Raw genomic sequence first — 20,295 nt, 5'->3', positions numbered from 1 at the left:
CTGGGGTATGTACACTATTTATTTCTGTTTATATGTGGCATAAAATATATGAAATATTTGGGAACTCATTCTCACATGGCTTATGTTACCTATTTTCTGTGGCTACTTCTCTTGCTCTATAAAGTAAAACCGTGCAAGCCTGGACAAATCACTTTAAACCAAGATTGGCATTTTAAATCCAACAGAAATTAACTGGATTTTAAAACTAGTAGTCCTCATTCTAGTCTGTTTGTGATATGCTAGGAGAAAGGAGGCTTGAGCCAAGCAGCTGCTGGTGGGATTAAGTGGGAAGCTATTCAGAGAGACCAGATTTATGATTATCATCTCCTGTTCTTGATGTTGTCTTCAAGAGGAACAGACCTAAGGGCTGAAATTGTATCTTTAATATCTAGTTCCTGTAAGTCTTTCCTATTTGCAAAGAAGAAAATGAAGTCAGAGTGAACACATGGAAAATATTGTCCTAATGTATTTCTCTTCCTTATTTAAACTGCATTTAATGTTGTGCCATTTTTTTCTTATAGGCTTGTTTCTGTCTGCAAATAGGTATGTTACATATTGTTAGCAATAACAAAAAAACATACCTCTCTGTGTGACATATGCTGCTCTACAGCAATGTCATTCTGTACAAAATTTCTGCAGAGTGAAACACTGAAAAGCTTATTTTTCTTGCCTTAGGGAACCACTTGCGTTTTATTGTAAATCAGTCTCACTGTTTTGTCCTTCTTGTGAACCAGACCCCTTGTGGTAGGTGCTGTGAAGACACAGAAAAAGGAGTTCTGGTCATATCTGCAAGGATAAGAGTTTGATTTGGTTGTTGTTTGTTTGTTTGTTTGTTTTCTAGTTTCTACCCTTAAATAGAGGTGTAAAAAAGGAATTAAGAAATATTTATTCTGATTTTATTTTGCATTTCCAGAGGGTCTATAAAAAATGAATCCTTCCCTGTTCCAACCAGTTCATCAAAAATACCAAATGCTTTAGAGATCCATGTTTTCTGTAAAAAAATGTTGTGCTCTCCTAAAAGCTGTTTTTCACTATAAAGTGTTTTATTTGAATGTAGTCCAAGTCCTAATGAGTGCTGGAGTAATTAAAGTATCAGCCTCTATTAAGGAGTCTTGGGAGCACAGGAGACAGATAAGATCAGGGCTTAAGTTACTGAAGTACCTTTTATGAGAAATAAAGATTTCACAAACCTCAGTTTCAAACAAAATAGTTGATGCATGCTAAGCTCAAAATACTAAACTTCTTCTGCCCTTTTCCACTCAATAAATAAAGATCTGTGAAATATTCAAACTTTATATCTGCAGGAAGAAAACACCTTTTATTTCTGTTTTACATTTTTTTGGCAAGTGCTCAGATATTTATGATAATAGGATCATAAAATGACATGGAAAGGTTAGTGGGAAAGGTGTGGTGGGAATTTTGAGTATGACTGTAAACTGTCACATTTGTTACATCTCAAACTTCAAATTCTAGCCAGGTTGGTTGTTCATTTCCATGTGCCATTGTGTAGATCTTGTGGGTTAGGAAACTCTTAAATCAATGAAGTTTTAAGTGTAGGGCTGGATCATGCCTTCATATATTGCAATCAATTAAATTCCTTTCATTTAATTCTTGTCAACATTACCCTTTAAAAAAAAAAAAAAGAAAAGAAAAGGAAAGGAAAAGCCTTTTAAATATTTTTCATTAACACATACTATTAAGTGGGTAAGTGCCCTAAGTATATTTTAATTTGATTTAGATTTAACAGCAACATTTTTCCCATACTAATTAAATGCCAGTTTGTTATTAAGAAAATATTTATTGAAGTTGAACTTGGTGATAGATACATATCTATCACATCACTGTTAAACCTCATTAAATACTGTTTTAATTGCAATTTGTTTTTAATTACCATTCATTAAGCATATTATTAAATCTGAATTGCATGCTCATGAAAGACGAGTTTGCCAATATAAGTGGCTGAAGCCCTTAACTGCTGCTTTACTTCAAGGTTCCTGTAATGAGAGGTGTGTAGGGTGAAAGTTTGATCTCTTTACATTATTTCTCTCTCTCTCTGCCTGGGTCTCCCATCTTTATTAAATAGAATTAATGGCATCTGAGCCAGTCAACTGGTATAAAAGGAAAACAAAGTATGAAAAATGGTGACAAAAGAGTGAGCAGGGAGGCAGGTGAAGCAAAGAGAAAGCACAGGCAGGGAAAACAGAGCTAAACAGGGCATTGAAACCAGATATGTGAATGAAAAGAAGTAGAGGGTGGGGTCTGGATGACTGAAAGATGCAGAGGGATAGAGTGCAGAGCCTTGTCTCTTTGGCTGATCATGGCAAGTCTGGCCAGGGCCAGTTACTACCTGGCGGCAGCTTGGTGGCTCCTCAGCAAGGTGAGCTGCTCTCCGTCCCCAAGGTGGGGACAGATGGTGCTGTGCAGTACCAGTTCACCAGTAATAGGAACAAAGAAAAAGTCCAGTGCCTTTCCCTTCCTTGTGATCTGTGGCTCTGTGATTTTCCAGAGGCAGTGGTGCTTACCTTAGGGGTGCCACTAGAATGAACAACCTTATGGGGCTTGTTTTCCTTAGTCTTGTTTGCTACTTTCTTCTTTTCTTAGTAGTAGTCCCTGCATGTAAGGCAAGCTGCAAAACCTTCCTTTCTAAGGGTATCAGTCTTTCAACAAACAGGGTCTCTTGAGTTGTCTCCTTAAAGGTTGTGTGGGGTTTTGTTTGTTTGTTTGTTTGTGGTTTTTTGTTTGTTTGGTTTGGGTTTTTAGTTTGTTTTTGTTTGTTTGGTTTTAATTTTAGAAGCCTTTTGGAGCCTTTCCTCTAGGAATGATGCTTTTTAGTTGCCAGTGAAGAGGAAAGGCTGGGAAGAAGGGTGTGAGGGTGCTCTTCTGATGGAGAACAGCTCACTATAACCAGTTAGCAAACTGGAGAATCATTCCTCAGGCAGATGGAGGGGCAGTAACAGACAAAAGACTTGGTTCCATATGGGTGCAGGGTTGACATCCTCTGGGATGCCAGTGTCTGACCCTGTCAGAGGACTTGGGGAGGAATTAATGGGGATAGGGGTGCTGAGAAATGCAGTTGAGGTGAAAAGGCAGTTTTTTTGTTGGAAATGACTGAAGGAGCTTGAGGTTTCACAGACTTTCCCATGGCTAGAGAAGGAAATGTGGTTAAGATCTGTACATCGGCACTCTCTGGCTCTGGTTCTCCTTGCACTGAGGATAGTTTTCTGCCAGGTTATCTTCATTGACTCCAATGGACTAGCTCCAACTCACAGTGCAGTTCAAATCAGATGCAGAACATCTTTTCTCCTTTTTCCAATTCACGAAGCTCTTTCAAAACCTCCTGCACCAGATGTTACAACTGTAAACAAATCATCTTGGCAAACCAAAGTATCTTCTTGTATGTCTGTGTCACAGTAGGCGAGGTCCTCACATTGGTGCCTCTATCTGCCTCTGGATCTTCTGCTCATAAAACATTAGTTATACAACGTTTTCTTTGGCAGTTGAGTCTCTTCCATGAAAAAGCCATTTCCATTCCAACACAACAGTGATTTTATATGGACTGTTTCAGCCCGTGTTGCTCAACTCTTTTGCACAATGTTTCATTATACTGTCTTCTTCTTGATATGCTGAACCATGGGATGATGCTTTGCCAGCTCCTTTGTATGCCAACAATAACTTGCTCATGTTTCAAAGATAGAGAGGGTTGCAGAAACCACCACAGCGCAGGGAGCCTGAACATTTGGCTGAGGGAAGTTCTCAGCAGGCTTTAAGTTCCTCCACAGGGGTGAGGAAGTTCTTTCAGCTCCTGCTCTCTTTGAATGGCTGTAGAAAATTGCACCTGTCTCCCCCTTATCACTGGAAAGCTGGAGAAGGTCCAGATTCCTGCTCCCCCTAAGCTGATAGCAATCAGCCACTTCTGCACTCCGGCCCCTTAACTGGGAGAACATAAGTCAATCCACTCATCCATGAAGCATCACCTGCATTCCAAGGCCTAGCCTAGCAGAAACATAGAACCATGGAGAAGACTTTGGAAATATCCATGTTGATACATCAGGGGGTGGCAGTGGGATTTCCTGCCCATCTCCAGCACGCTGGGGAGAGAAGGTGGCTAAATTAAACCCTTTCCTACTGCAGTAGCCACAACAGTGCACATTTCTCTCTGTGTTCTTCCAGCATTCCTGGATTCTGGGTTACAATACAGCATAACTCTGGGGTTTAGTAATGATTTCTAACTTTTATTTTAAAAAAAAACCCTTACTTTTTGTCAATATGCACAGGATCCTTGCAGGAGCAAATGACACTTTCCCTTGGCCATGCTGGAGTTCTGTCTGATTTGTTTTTGTTTAAAGATTCTAACTGTAGCTGTTTATCTGATCACAGAGAATTCAGAAACAACTGAGTATATTCACAGCTGTTCTGAGAAAATAGACAAAATTTTGATGTTAAAGGAACATATTACACTGCTGGAAAATAGGGGTTTTAAAGGAAATGATCTCGTATTTTTTAGATGCATTCTTATTTGAGTTCTGTATTTCCCAACATACTTCAGTTTGTAGCACAGCACAGTTCTATGTACCTTATGCACTTTGGAGAAGCACTGGAAAAGCCTTTGGATTTCCTAGGAATCCCATAGGCGAAGTTTTCCTCTGAATCCCAGTGAAAAATTCTGGATTATGAAGGTGGTGTCCTAATAGACCTTAAAGGTGCACTTACAAATGTGACTTTTAAGTGTCATTATTACAGCAATTTCATATACAAAAGTCTGCTCTACTTTCAAATATTATTATCTAACCAGGACTTGTATAGCTCGAGTGACTTTTCTCCCCTGTGCTTATTCCATGCTCATATTCCATGAGAATCTGCCCATGTGCAGTTAGGCTTTGATGTGAGATATAATAAATATCAGATTTTAAAGAGCAGCATGTACATTTTTGTCTGACATGTGTATGTATAGGAAAGGTCAAGGGACTTAGTGTTCTTATTCAGGGTCGTGGGTAAGTGAAACATTCTTCATATGGATGCTATATTTTCCCTAATATTTATATCTCTGTTTTGGTATTTCTTATGCAGTTTCTCAGCCATTTTTAAGTGTTCTACATTATTTCCCCATGTATTTATTAGGTTATATCTTCATTCCTTGTGTGTCACCTTGTTTCCCTACCTTCTCTCATGCCCAAACAATTTTGCAGGGCTGCCCTGCCCCAGAAATGGGTCAAACAAGTTAACAAGGACTGTGGATTGGTTGGATGGGGATCCACCTAGCAACACCACCACACTAAGGCTGGATTGGGAAATTTGCCCTACAGGAGTCTGTCTTGATTAAAGGCTTCAGTCTGTCCTAGCAACACCAGCACAGGAGCCCCCATGCTGCTCTCCAAAATTTACAGCGTATTTTCTTTTTACTGAAGCATATTGAAGCAGAACAGAAGAAAGGATCAAAGGTACCGTAATGTTTCTATAAACAAGTACTACTTAGTTTGGTTTTTACTTTTTTTTTCCCCTCTTCTTCTTCTTCTTCTTTTTTTTTTTATCTTGGGTTTATTTTTTTCCCAACAAATCTTCTAGGCACATTAGGTTCAGATTTCATTTTATTGCCAAATCACCAGCTGGCAACAAAATCACATATGTCTGTGTAAATAAAGTAGATGAGAAGCTGAACAGGAGACTGGGAGATGATTCAAGCAGTCACATTGGCTTCTACACCTTAGCATTTGACTGGTTTATCTGTCTATTCAGCAATGTCCTGTACAGACCCCTTTTCAGCATGAAAGACAGAATTACCCCAAGCTGAGATTTTAGTCTGTGGTTTTCCTCCCTTGTAGTGAATTTACAGGAAAACAGATAATTCTCTGGGACTGTAACCCAAAAAATTAATGTTTTGTTTGCTCATCAAGTGATGACTAATCCACTCCTTGTAACTCAAATATAGGTGTAACTCTTGTGATGACTGATATTATTATGAAGTATTTTCACTTTGAGGGCCAGATGATCCTGCCTTTGAAGTTAATGCAATTTTGCAATTGGCTTGAGGGCTCAATCCCTGCCTTTTTGATATGTTTGCATTCACTTGGCAGTAAAACCTCAAAATTGACTGATTTGTATTTAAGGTCAGTGTTGCTATATAGATCTTCTCCATTTGTAGATAAGCAGTGGCATGGTTGTCTCAATTTTAACCTTAAATTAGGTTTTTTTGTGCCACCTCATAATTCTTGCAGAAAAAAACCAAACAAACCTGACTATTACTATTAGGCAAACATGTTAAAGAAGTTAGTAATTGTCATCTACCTTCTAAAAGCCAGTGTGCTGGAGCAGCTTTTCAGACCTGGGTGATAATGAGACAGTTTTCCCAACATAGTCATGACAAGCGAGTTCCTTTTGGCTACACTCATGCTCCATTTAGGTCCCAGGTGAAAGAAAAATTGAGTTTGGGATAACTATTGAAGAATTAGGATATTTGGTAATATTGGTCTATTCAAATATCTCTCATCCAAGGGAGATGTTCCTTGGCAGAGCTGGGTGATGGGATTTCTTAGGCCAGAGCAGTGGCACAGAGATGCTGCAGCAGCTCCCAAGGACCTGATTGCAGGGGAAGTTTTGCCCTCAGTTAATAAACTCCAGAAGAGCTTAATTAATGAATGGGGAATGAGATCCATTATCTGGGAGCTGGGGGACACAAATGAAAGGGTCAGGCAGTAAATAGGCTTTGTTGATGTGGTTTTTTTGGGGGTTTTTTTTGCTAAATCTTTTTAATCCTTGCCTTTTCCCTAACATTCTCCTCTTAGGAGAATGCAATCCCAGCTGAATTCTTGAAGCTCTCGGCCCTACTACAAGTTATGATTTTTTCTGTCAGGGGCTCCAATTCTGCTCTTTCTTCCTAGTGTTTTCCTTTAGTTTGGAATGCAGCCTGGGCTGTTCCATGGGGAGGAGAGGGGTTCAGTTTGGGGAATATCAGTGTGTACTCACTAGCTGACTTCTTTCCCAAATTGGACAGAACAGAGAATACTTCCTCCTCCGTGCAAAATCATCTGCATAGAAAGATAAAATGGGAGTTAACAAGGGTCAGGTTTATGACAGGGGAAAAAGGCTGCTAATGACCATTATCTATGCCACAGGTTTAACTTCATTACTTTTGCATTAAGTTCTTAATGCCCAAAGCAATAAGCAAACTGAGTCCTGTTGAACTATAGTAACCTAATCTTCTCTCCAAATGAAATAGAGGGGAAAGCAGAGTCATTTCACATGGCCTTTATTTCATCTTCTCTTCTCCCATCCCCCACTCACATACTAGGAGTGTTGTGAGTTTCTCTTACTTCTCACAGCCTTTTTCTTTTTTCTCTTCCTTCCTGAGATTTTCTGACTGTCCAAGGTGGTATTTGGTGCAGAATTTACTCTGAGGAGAGGGTCTGAGCATTCCATAAGAGTGGGCCTAGGGTTTGTCACATGAAGTCTATCAATACACTTTCCAAGTACAGAATTATGCAAACTGTATCCAGAATCAAAGTTTTTTTTTCATTTCAGAGGTAAGACAGACTTGAGATGACCATGACATTGTGGCTCTCAGTAAGTCAGAGCTAGGAGACCACGTTTGCTGTGTGTTTTGAAGTGTGATCACACTTTTGCAAGGAGAGCTGAAGGTCTTGGATGATTACATCCAAATGTGACTTGTGGGCATATACCAGCCTTGACTCCAGCCATTAGTTCATCTTCTGTTCATTCTCCAGTTATGATCCCTGCTGACGTTTATGACTCTGAACTTGCCCTGCTAGATGTGTGAGCAGTTTAGGTTTAGTGAGCAATGAACAAGTACCAACAGAAAATTAAATACAATTCATGATTTAGAATGAGATCAACATTTCCGTTGTTTCAGCTCTTTTCCTACTCTCCCTCAAATTTGTCAACTAAAAAATAATTAATTACTCTCTTCTGCTGTGACCTGCAGACTTTTGCTCTATAGCTGGAAAAGGAAAAGCCATTGAGTAAGAAGAGAGAGCACAAATGGATTTCCTAATACGTGCAGTTCCCAGATCAACAACCTCAGCTTTTGGCAAATGATTAAATCAATGGTGCATCTTGACTTGGTTCCACAACAGGATGAGAGGGAAAGACTCAGTGCTGGCAGGTAACTGGTGAATCTGTCCAAAGTGTAAGAAATATATTACAGCTTATAGAAGAAGGATCCCAAAATGATAGGTGCCTCAGAAACATGATAGAGAAAAGAAAATAATATAAACTATAGAGAGTTAAGAAATGAATGTGAAAAGCTATGAAAAGCCCCTATCAGCAATGCAATGTAATGTATTTCCATAATCCAATATTCTGTGGTAACCTCCATATGAGAACCTTGCACTCTGAGTAATAAGTGCTGAAGGCTGAACATTTATATTATGACCTGTTCCCTGTTCAGAATGATCAGGGTTACCAAATCTTTGGGACTCTGAGAAAATCGTCCTTCTGTAATAACATTTCCCTACCATGCAACACGGAGGGTTTTAGTTTCCTTGCCCCTTTCTATCTTGGAAAGGACACATCAATTTTTATTTCTTTGTTGCAGCCAGGAAACTGTGGCTACAATAAGGTCCATGAGTATTACAGCAAGACTTGATGTATCAGTCTGACAGCCATCATCTGTTTTAGAAAGTGGTATCTCCTCTCTACAGACCTGTCTGCCTCTTGACTGCTTGGCTTGACTCTACAGCTGCTTTTTTTGCTTGTCTTGGTCACAGATTCTTCTGTAAATTGCTAACACACTCATCACTTCTCTCCCAAATACGATAGTTCTTGCACTTTAAAGTGAGACCGCGAAGTGAACTACAGAACATGTCAACTCAAGCTGCTGGGAATGCCACGTTTGGGAAGGAGTGAATGGTGGATCCCAGGTATGTGTAAATGCAGGCAAATTAAATGGTCTCTGGTGTGTCTTTCGTAGCAACTTGCTGAGCTTTTCCTGCCTTCTGTGGGAGGCAAGGGAGTGTATTTCATCCCTGCTCTGGCCTTCTTAAGATTGCTGCCCATCAAGTTCAAATGTTTGATAAGTTTCTTGCCTTTCCCACTTCTCACTTTCCACATGCTTTTTTTCCCATCAGTAACATCTCTTGAGTAGCAAAATCCCTTAATGTTTTTCAGCTTGCCTGGGATTCACAGAGAACCCAAGTTTATTAAGAGATCATTTCTGAGTTCTGCAAGAAAAAAACAAAAGCAGAAAACCTTCCACCCTGGGAAGATAACCTACCCCTTCTGTAAAGGAATTGAGAATTAAATTCTGATTGTGATCTCCTTTCAGGCATGGGAAACAACTTCATTGGATGCCAAATTGGGTAGTTAGCCACTAATGTCTATTTTTTGAACAAACAAGCTGCCACAGTTCTGAAGTTCAGGGTGAAGGAGGCTTAGGGAGAAGCAATGCTATTTTCTAGGAAAGCAGAGCAGATCAAGGGCCCCTGTGCAGTGAACTAGATCTGATTCAACACAGCCTGCAAAATTAAATTTTGTTCAGCTTAAGCATTTAATTGCTGCAGATGTTCAGGAGATACTCTGTGATGCATCACCTACTGGGGCCCTTTGGACAGATGCTGTTTGCTTTGACACTCCATCTGTCACTTTGAAATAGTCACTGAAGCTGTAACTAGCATAACCCTGCAGGGCTGGCATCAAGGCAGGGCATGTAAGAGGTTAAAAATCAGGTGAAGGTCATTGCTTGCCATGGGTGCTGCAAGGTCAGCAAGTGACCATTGCCACTTCTTGCTCTCCGTGATTTTCAGCAGAGAGCACTAAATGTGGCTTTAAGTTCACTTTCTGGAAGACCTTCTTATCACAGAATACAAATAATATTTGAACCTTCTTAGATCCTTAGATTCAGAGTGTATTTTTGAGATGAGCAAGATAAGGCAACAGGTAGTGGCTATGGCTGAAACTAAAGGAGAAGTCTGGTTGTTTTATACCAACAAATGGAGATGTAGTGTTGATATGGGTGTTGGACACCACTGGGTCTATACAAAGATGGCATAGCTATTAATTGGTCTCAGAAAAGTGCAGTGCCTTTGAAAGACACTTTCTTTTTGTGTTGCCAGTCCTCAGGTGTTTGTCTGTGTCTCAGGAGGAGGAATTGTGGAGAGAAGGAACTAGGCTAGTAAAAAATGCACCTTACCATGTCTGTAAAGTCTTGTTAAGCCCAGACCATTCTTACTCTTACCATGTCTGAAAATCTATCCCCCCTGAGGCTGTAGATACCCTTCCCAGTGGTGCTGCTGTGATGGAAGTGTTGGGATGCCTTACTCTGCACTCCCATCTTGATGGTGGCAATCACCTCTTCCCCCCACTTCTGTCCTCAGACCTCTTAGTACCACAGATTATAAACCCAAAGGCTACAGTAGACCTATGCATTTTGATCCATTTATAGCATTTCATCCTAAGTAGATCTGATTTCAGGTACCTCCTAGAAATCTGATCTTAAGCTCTTGACTTTATTAGCTTCACTTACTATCTCATAAGAAAAATTAAATGGGTTTGGTAGGCTGTGATTCCATAAACTCCTGTTGACTGCTCCATAGTCCATTTCCATGGTTTGAGGGTCACATGATTCCTCTCAGTGCCTGAATAACGTAACTGTTTGTTGTGTGAAGACAATGGCATAATATCAGGTGTATTTTCTAGCATCTTCCTTCTTCCAAGTCATGCTGAAATCATTTGCTTCCCACTTTGGGATCTTTTAGATGGGAATTGCTTTGGTGTATTTTCTTGAAAAATGTGTTCCTCTCATAGCAATCTTCTGTGTGTTAATGTCAGCTCTAAGCACAAAGTCCAGTTTAAGATTCCTAACAAACTTCAGATTTACTCTATTTTATGCATTATCCTACTGGCTATATAATTCTTGTTGCTTTTATTCAGTTTCTGCATTTCTTTGATGTAGATGGCTTATTTCACCAGTACCATCTCTTTTCTTGACATTTGGGTTGTGACATCTGGGGCTTTATTTTATTTTTTAGATGCTCATAAACAATTTCCAGTGACATTTGGTCAATGAGACTTTTCCTTCAACTGAATTGCCCTTTACAGTTTCACACAGCTGAAAGCTTTTCAGGGAACCAAACTGATACCATTACTAGTTTAGCTAGTTTAATCTTGTTACCTTTAACAAGAGTGATTGACTCATCTTTAGCTGTATTTATGTTACCTCTGTCTGTTGGGTGATCAGTTAATCTCCTGGTCAGGAGTCAATTAGAAGAGGTTTTTCCCAGCCTGATGACTTCTCCTCCACCTTGACAGATTACAGCTAGGACACTCAGCAGTTCTAAGATGGGTTAGCATGGACCTGTCATATGGGAGACTTTGAGATTTGTACATGATAATTTCATCCTACACCTCATAAAAAAACAGTTTTTCTACTGCCCTGCTTTCTAGCATGATGTTAGAAGATGTCAACTTACATCTGGATGCTTTATCAGGATCATCAGGTAGGAAGCATCCACTTTTTAAAATCGTTAGTGACTTGATCATGGGTAATGCCATCTTTTCCACTCCTCATTTTCTTCTAAGACCTGGGCCCTATCTAAGTGGATTATAACCATTGATTTAAGCATTCAGTCATGCAAATCATTCTACAAGGTTCAATAATAGCAACTAGGTCAAATTAGTGCTCATAAATGACTAATTCTATTTCCTCTTGTTTATTACCCAGGCTTTTGGCACTGGTGTATACTTAATTAAATAATTTCTTCTTCCCATTCTCTCTTTGCATTCAGTGCCTTCCTGACCATGGAAATCCATCAAGGGCAGGGTTTACTGACTCACTGTTTATAGATGACAGTTGGGTGCTCTCCTTAACTCCCTGAGGACCTTCCAAATTAGAGCTGAGCATTACAGCATAACGAGTTGTTGCCACCTCTGCAGTTGCTGTCCTGCATCTAATCTGAGAGCTGAGAGAAGAGGTCAAGGGCTCACTTTGTGGTGTTCCTTTTCTCCTGTAACATACAATCGTGTCTGTTCTCTGTCCTGCTGCATTGGCACATTGTTGTGTTTTGTCATTTTTTGGTCCCTACTCCCTACTTAAGAGATGTCTGACTTAAAGGGAAGTGCCTTGTGTCAGGAGATCAGTTAGGCCTGTTCAGTGTCATTTCTGGAGCTTCTTTTCTCTTATATTCCAACTCACACTTCCATGTCTCATTTCTGTTGCTGCTTTTCCTTTACATATTGTTCCATTCTTCACCTGAAGGAGATTTTTTTTCCCTATTAAGCGATGGCTGCAACTGCTCTTCATCCCAGAATTTAAATAGAGAGGCATTTTTTCCCCTGTTTTACCAGCACTAAATTCACACAATATAACAGAAAATCAAGCCCCTGCACTCTGAAGCAGAGACACTGTCACAGCGTGGCGACCCTCTTTCTGTCACCTGCCACATTTTTCATGCTCAACCTACAGCTGTGAAACTGTTTTTTTCCCCTTCCCTTTAAACAACTGAGTCCAAAGAACACTCCTCAGTTTGATGCCTGTCTCAATTTGTAGAACATCCTTGGACAGAAATGACATTGATAACAGGGAGAGAAGAGGCTTTGTGAAAGCAGCAGCAGCTTTTCATTGCCAGCTCCTCCAGTAGGTCTCAGCTAATAACAGCCATGCTGCAAACTTTATTTAATTTATATGGGTCTGTTCCAGAGCCTTCCTATTGACTTCAGGGGCATTGGAACAGGCTGTATGGTAGCTACAGCTTTACTTTATGAGTCAGTATCACTGTCTTGGAACCATCTCTGCCAGATCAGTCAGATTTTCCATTAAAGCATTCTCTGAGGAGAGCAATGAGTGTTCAGCTAGCTGTCTGCTAGCAAAAATGTCTGAATTTTCATTTGTGTATTTTTCCCAAATACCTTTCTTCTCCACCATGAGAAACTTCTGCTTTCAGTTGGGACAATTCTGTGAGTGTCTTATAGAGACCTGAGAATGTCTGCTTGAATCTTTACTAGCTAGCCCTGCTAATTGTGTTTGAATGTTCCTTTTGATACATTTCCATGTTGTTACCTGAAATGAGAGGAAACTGATTTTTAGGAGTAAAATGTGCAGGCAATATTTCTAGTTAATTTTCTGTTATAGCAGTTGCTGGTGAGTGACAAACTGACATGTGACTAAGTAGCTATGATAGTAAAATAACTGCAACCATAAAAATTAAAACTGAAACTATGGTTGTGTAAAGCATTTGTTATGAGCTGGGCATCTCTGTTAGAGAAGACTGTTTGCATTACCAAGCTATAGTATATTTACTGCCTCTTCCCATGCAAGGCATTTTCAAAGGATGCTTTTTTGTTTGTACTACTTCTGTTAGGTTGTTTGTTGCTGGTTTTTCATTATTTGTTTGTTTGCTTCCTGAGGGATGAAGGACTGGACCTGGGTTTTGTAGTCTGATTTATGTTGCATGTTGGTTGTTGGAAATGATAAGGGTGTGAAGCTAATCTGCCCATGTAATGCATCTACTGCCCTTCTGACTTGGTTCCTTCTCTGCTCTGGGATTGTAGTTGCTGATCCATCCATATTGCACTCCAGGAAGGGAGGGAGTTAATTCCTCTTTCTACAAATCAGTGCGTTGGTCACAATTGCTTTCCAACTTCTTGCCCTCACAGGTAGGGAGATGTGCAGAGCTACAGAAGGGCTGAGAAACGGAGAAAATGTGCCAAGGAATGTGAGAGCAGTGGCTGGAGATCCCCAAATGCATGGAGAAGTTGTAGAAGGTAATTGTACCTCGAATCTCCTGATATCCATGTCCCCTAATGTCAGGGAAAGATAGAAGATTTCTTGGTCTGAGCAAATACAGGTAGTGAGTGATATGAGTGGACACATCTTCATTGTCATCATGGGAGGCAGGGAAAGCCCTACTGGTCACCCCTGGGAATGCAAACTTTTCCTTCTGAGATGGAGAAAGGGTGAAATGCATGGACTGAAGTCACAGATCAAACTATGGGACACCATGTTGAAGTGAGGGTGATTGGGAAAAACTTCCACCATCTCAGTGCTCACAAGAAGAAAACAAAACAAAAGTAGCAAACAAAAAATCAGTTTGCATTTTTTATGCTGTCTGCTCCTGGTGTTGGTTTTCTCCCTCCCTGTTCTAGGAATTCTATAGTAGTGCTATGAGGAATAATCAATTCATGCTTAGGAAGCAATTATAATGATTCCCAGTTTACAGATGAGTAAACAGAATCCAGCTTAGGTGACTGAGTCACAATCAGTTTCTGAGTCTAATCGGGCACGGGCAGCAGCAAAGAGCAGGCTCAGCACTTGTGCTCTAATTGCTGGTTTGCCAGAAAAGTTAGAGCTGGACATCAAACAGACAGAAATGAGTTGTAAAGCTCTCTGAATGCAAATTGCTGTGCACTGTTGTTTTTGGGTTGGTGTTGTTTTTTTGTTTTGTTTTGTTTTTATTTTGTGTGTGTGTGTTGTTTTGGTTTGTTTTTTTTTTAAAAAAAAGGAGGAAAAAAGAAGAAAAAAGAAAAACTCATGACACTGTAGTGATTTCACAAGTGCTCTGTAGCTACAAGGCAAGACTGGCTTGAGGTCTCACAGGATGACTGTGGGTCATGCCAAGGACAGGATCCAAGGATGTGACTCTTGTGCTGTGCTTAAGCACAAGACTATCTTTCCTCCTCCTATGAACTTGATATTTTATTATAGAGTATCTTATTGTATAAGTCCATACATGATACTTTCTCATGTGCTCAGTCTGAGACACACATGGTTAATGTAGAAATATCCCTCTTGTGTGCATCATAGCTCATAATGTCTGTTTCATTGGAAAATTCACAGCTTTAGTTCAGTTCTGTGGCCTGGCACAGTGACCACTCATTGAAGTTATTCACAGATCTACATTCACTGAGCAAGTGCCTTTGCTACTAGATATTCAGGTAGAAGAGGAGTGTGTTACCATGATGTGAGTCCAGGTCGAGGTGAAGTTCCCCCTGCATGTCTGGTAATATATTTTTGTTATTTGAAAACCCACAGAACCCATATAACTGCAGAAGAACAAGCATGAGCCTTCCTATCCTACTTCATATAGTGGCAGCCAAACCAGGCAGCTTTGGAGTCCTCCAGGGTAACTTTATTTTTAGGGCTGCTGCCTGAAGCAGGAAGAAAACAGCTTGATCTGTAGGTTCTGCTTGGAGCTTCCAGTGCTGCCAGTAAAAAGCAACTTCTTTTGACATTCAGGCTGAGTTTAACCAATGGAAAAAGCTGTATGGGCCAGTGAGTTGCCATATCTGAGTGTTGCTGTTCAGAAACACAGCACAGCTCCTTGTCTGTCACGGAGCTGATTTACTTCTGATCTCTGCAGTTTGTACTTGACATTCCAGCTGTTTTTCTGCCTCTCTACTTAAAATCAGCCTTTCTCTCTCCATGCTTTCAGGCTTTTCATTTTTCCTTGTTTGTCTAAAATCCATCTTGGAGACACTTGTTGCCCTGTTCTCTGATCTGTTTTGAGCCTCTGCCAACTGCTGCTGCTGCTGCTGCCAGCGGATAAAATGACTGAGTCACCACATTGTGAATTTTGCATTTGCTTGTGGGGTGGCAGAGCCAAGGCCATTGTGAACAAATCAAGCAACCACAACAAAGGCCCAAAACACAAACACTGGGACTTAACCTCAAAGCACTTGCTGGAGCCCAGTGAGGTGACAGCCAGCAAGATGCACACTGAAGGACCTCAAAGCATTATTCAACCCCAGTCCCACTTTATCCAGGTCAGAGGCATACACCTCACACAGCTCTGGATCACAGAGAGGTTGGAAGGGAAAAGAAGCAGTGACCAAAGCACCTATTTCTTCCTTCCAGAATGAATTTATCAGAGCAGAAAAGAAAAAAAAATGCTCAGGGTTATTGAGCACAACAAAGCTTCAGGTGGTGAAAAGAGCACTAAAAGCACAAGGGAAGGCCCAAAGTGGCAGACTGGCTCCTTCCCCACAGTGCCTTGTGTGGCTGTGGGTACAAATGACTGTTTTGCTTTGTTTCAGCTGCCTGGGGCTGGTTGGGCAACTCGCTCCTTCAGACTGGCCCAGTCCCCTACAGCCATGGCTATGTGTTGTCACCACAGGGCTTTGATCTGTACCTGCTCTCATGAAATTGTCCCAGTGCTGACTTGCTCTCAGTGGCTGTGCTTTCTTGTTTCCTCTGCTTTCTAAACACCCTGCTTTTTAGCCTAAGAATCATTATTTCAGGAAAAAAAACAACCCAACAGCTGTCTCTTTCTGACTGGAGAGTCAGTGGGCATTTGGGCTCTTCACATCTCTGTCTGCTGGGACTAGAATTTGCCAACAGGTAATTTATACCCTGTGTGCCAGCAGTAAGGAACTAAACACTGGCTTAATCTGTGTGGTGATGCTGAAGCCAGTAGAGGTTTTGTCACTTAATTTTAGCTTGCTGAGTATCACCTCCATGCTCCCAGCAGAGGCATGGGGGCATTTAATCCAGCTTGGGCACCAAGGGTCTGTGTCTACCTCCGGGTTTGGTCATTTTTGTTGATGGAATGTTTTATTAGGGATACACAGGGCGAAGGGCTGAAATGCACCCATTTGATCTGCAAGCAGTGGACAGGACTGTATCAGGGTGTTAATTTAAAATATGCTGGCCTGTTTGGCTTGTAATAGCCCTATAGTAAAAAGATTTTTCATTCTTTAGTCCCGATGCAAAAGGGAAATGGGTTCCCATTTACATTGTCCCCACAGTGTTTGTGTAATTAATGTACGTGGGGGTTCTCCCTGCTCCCCCCTCCCCCCCCCAAGGTAAAAAATGACCTTGTCAAAACTTAGATTACAAAATCTTAGTTACTAAGCAATGGGTAGGGCCCCACTGGGATGGCATCCCGGCTCCTGAAATGGTATGTATAGTAAAAACTAATAAAAATGGTGTCAGAGGCTTTCAGGCTTCCAAGTCCCCTGCTGTGTGACCCCCTGATCCCAATTTATTAGCTGAACCCAGGGAAGCAGACAAACCTCCCTGGCTCCAGACTGGAGGCTCCAAGAAAGGAAATAATGTGAGCTCCAGAGCAGCAGCTCCAGAGCAGGAGGGAGGGAAATCCTCATGGAAAACAGGGGATTGAGGAGAGCTGGAGGAAGCTGCTGACAAGAGCCATCTGAGCAGGGTAGGGAAGGGGAACTCGTTCTGTGATATCTCAGTACCTTGACGTTCAGATGCCTTCAACATGTCAGCGAGGACGGGAAGGAAGGGGGTGGGGAGAGTGGGGCTTGTGAGGAGGCAACGAGCCAAAGTTGTTTCCTTTCATGTCTGAGCAGCGCTTCAGTCTGAGATCACCTTGTGCTAGTGACAGAGGATTTAGCAGCTGGGGGTGGCAGATGGAGTGGCAAAGAATGTGCCCTCTGGGTCAGAGGGAGATGAGCCTTCCCTCTCCTGCTCCCCAACAGCAAGAATTTTCCCTTTAAAGCATTAAAGGCGATGCAGTTCATCACGTTGCTGCTTAACCCCCTGGATTTCCTCTTTGGTGTGTGGCACACACAGCAATTAAACCTTGTTGCACGAGGGGAGGTGATTTTTCTTCCTCCTTTTCTTTTTCCTTTTTTTTTTTTTCTTTTTTTTTCCCCCTCTTGAAAAGCTGCCAAAGCAAAGTGATATTGATGAGGACGGCTCGCTTCGATTAGTGGAGGCTGGCTAAGGAACAGTCACCTCCAGCCAGTTTCCCTCCCCCTCTTCTGCCTTGGACAAGAAACCTCAGTATTTACTCTGCTTTCAGCAGTTGTCTGTCTGGTCTGTGCTCTTAATCTGTGCCCAAATCGAGCTTCAGTAGGGGTAGGAAGCATAATAATAACTCTCCTTGTTTGGTGCCAACCATTGCATTTGAAGTCCTTTGGCTTCCCAAGGGTGATGTTATCAGGAGAAGGCTTTGCACTTTTTTAAAGGCATGATTATGCAGTAAAATGGCTATGATGAAAAGGAATGGCTGAGGGCTCTGTGGAAAGCAAGCATGCAGCAGGAGAGCAGGTCTGTCCCCTTTGCCAAGTCTTTATACACGTGTAATTCGCTATTTGGAAATGTATCTGGGGTTTCCTGGGGAAGGACTGATCCAGTGTTTCTCCTACTCAGTGACCTTAATGTTTGTTTCTAAGAGCAAACAAAAGGGCAGGTCTGAAGCTTTGGCAGCATTAGTGCTGTCTGGCTTGTACAAAACAGGGTTGTGGTTATAGTCCCACTTACCTGGAGGTGTCTTGGAGAAATAGCCCTTGATGTCAGACTAGTACAGATAACAAATTTGGGGGCTGGAAGAACATGTGCATACAGGCAAGTTTTCTCCTTCACGCTATTAGGAAACAGGCTGCAGCTCTATAAATCTGGGTTTTCCTGGCTCTGCTCTGTTTCTTTTTAAACCTCTGCCAGAGTGATCAGTTTAAACAACCACATCATTTGTGTTTGCTGTAGTCAAACACAGGAATTTTGAAGCATTGTCTAAAGGGAAGAAATGTAACATATTCTTTCTCTCTCCCTCCTCAGCTGTGATCAAGCTAGCAGAGGTCCTTGGTGGAGGATCAGGAGGTACTTTCTCCTCTGGATACACTCTGCAAGCAAAGAGAGCCTAAACCTACATCCAGGCATTGCTGATGATACACAGAGGAAGCTGAAGTGCCCCTGGTGACCTGCAGCTCCGTGTTTGCCTCACTGCCATGCCAGGAAATAGGTATGATCCTTTTGGGGGAAGGTGGATAATGAAGGGCTGCTTCCCCAAGAGCAGAGGCTGGTGATGAAGGGGGACACGACTGGAAATGACCCTGTGCCTGCACTTCCTAGGCCTCACACAGCACAGTCCTGGCTGCTGTAGCTCCTATGTCCACATTTTGTGTCTGTGTGACTGAAAACAGAGAAGGAAGTGTGGTCCCAGACAGGTTGGCTTCCCTCCTGCATGGGCTTCAGTGACAAGCAGCTTCAAACTTGACCTCATAACAATTGTCCTGCTCTAGGGCATGTTTTAAGCTTTGTGCTGTGTGAGGGTGCATCATCTGCACACTGGGCTGGGGTAGCTGTCCAGTGCTGCCACCAGTCCTACAGGTCCTTCCTGAAGTCAGGGAAGGGGAAGGCAGCTCCCTTGAACGGAGGCCATTGTGAGCTTTGGTTGTGGTGGATCCATAGCACCTACAATTTAAGGGCAAAAGTCCTTTTGCTTTATTTGTGTGCTGTAGCAGCATAGTGGTGAGGTGTCTGAGTTGTCCTTAAAGGGGATCCCCCCTAACCTTGGACCTTACATTCACTGCTTGGCCCTCACCAGTTGCGGTGAGGTTTCATTTTTCTCAAGATAAGCTCCAATTCTGTGCTTTGTTGGATGAGTTTTTACCTTGCTATCACAGGCAGTGTGCACTTTAAGTGTGAAAGGAACTGCTTGGTTTTGTAACTTGGATATGAGGAGGGATTATTTTGAAAGAGGTCATGGGAGAGTGAGTGAAGTTATGATCAAGCATATTCCTCTGGAATCTGCTGTGGGATGAAGATGTGGTGAGTGATATCTTCACTTTCCCTTCTTTGATGATGATTCAGAGCTGCAATGACCTGGGTTATTTTATGTCTAAAATGATGCTGGGCTGATCTGAAACAAAAGGAGAAAAGCAAATCCCCATTTCAAGAGCATTTGTGGTTCAGTTGAATGAAAGCCCAGTCTTACCAACTCATGGTTTGATCATCAGTGCTGCAATGCATGGTCCTTTCTCATAACTCCAGGTCTTGAGTGACTGAAGGTCTTAGAATACATTCTACCCAACCTTCCTTCTATCCCCAAAAGTTTCTAATTAAAAAGAAAATGTAGGAAACATGACCCCAGTGTGCCCTCAGGACTGAGGTAGTGGAAAGTAATGGGTTAAAAACTGGCTCAGATTGCAAAATGAGAGGATTATTATATACAGTTCATATATAAAAAAAAAAAAGATAAACAAAAATGGGGTTTCAGTATTGCTAGCTCAAACTTTGAACAATGCAGGTCCCAAGATTTGGGATCTGAAAAGGAGCTTCAAGTCACCTATTTGTAGCTCCATGGATAGAGCTAAGTGAGTGGGAGTCGAGTTTGCAGAAGTATTATGGAAATCTGCATTGCAGATGTGGAGGCAGGAGAGCAGCTCTGGTGAATTTTTACCAGCACTGTGGTCTTTGCCACATTTGTGTAAAACCAGGGGAATATGGTTGTCCTGTGTAAGCTGATTATTTATTGGAACAAACAAAAAAACATGTGAAAAGAGATCCTCTTGTCCTTGCTTCTGACCCAAAGTGACAATAAGATTTTTGTATGCTTGGGGTTTTTTTCTCTCTCTTTTTTTTTCTTTCTTTTTTTCTTTTTTCTT

This window comes from Chaetura pelagica, unplaced genomic scaffold (assembly GCF_000747805.2).
Source record: "Chaetura pelagica isolate M959 unplaced genomic scaffold, ChaPel_1.0 scaffold143, whole genome shotgun sequence".
Lineage (NCBI taxonomy): Eukaryota > Metazoa > Chordata > Aves > Apodiformes > Apodidae > Chaetura > Chaetura pelagica.
This window is presented reverse-complemented; position numbering follows the sequence as displayed.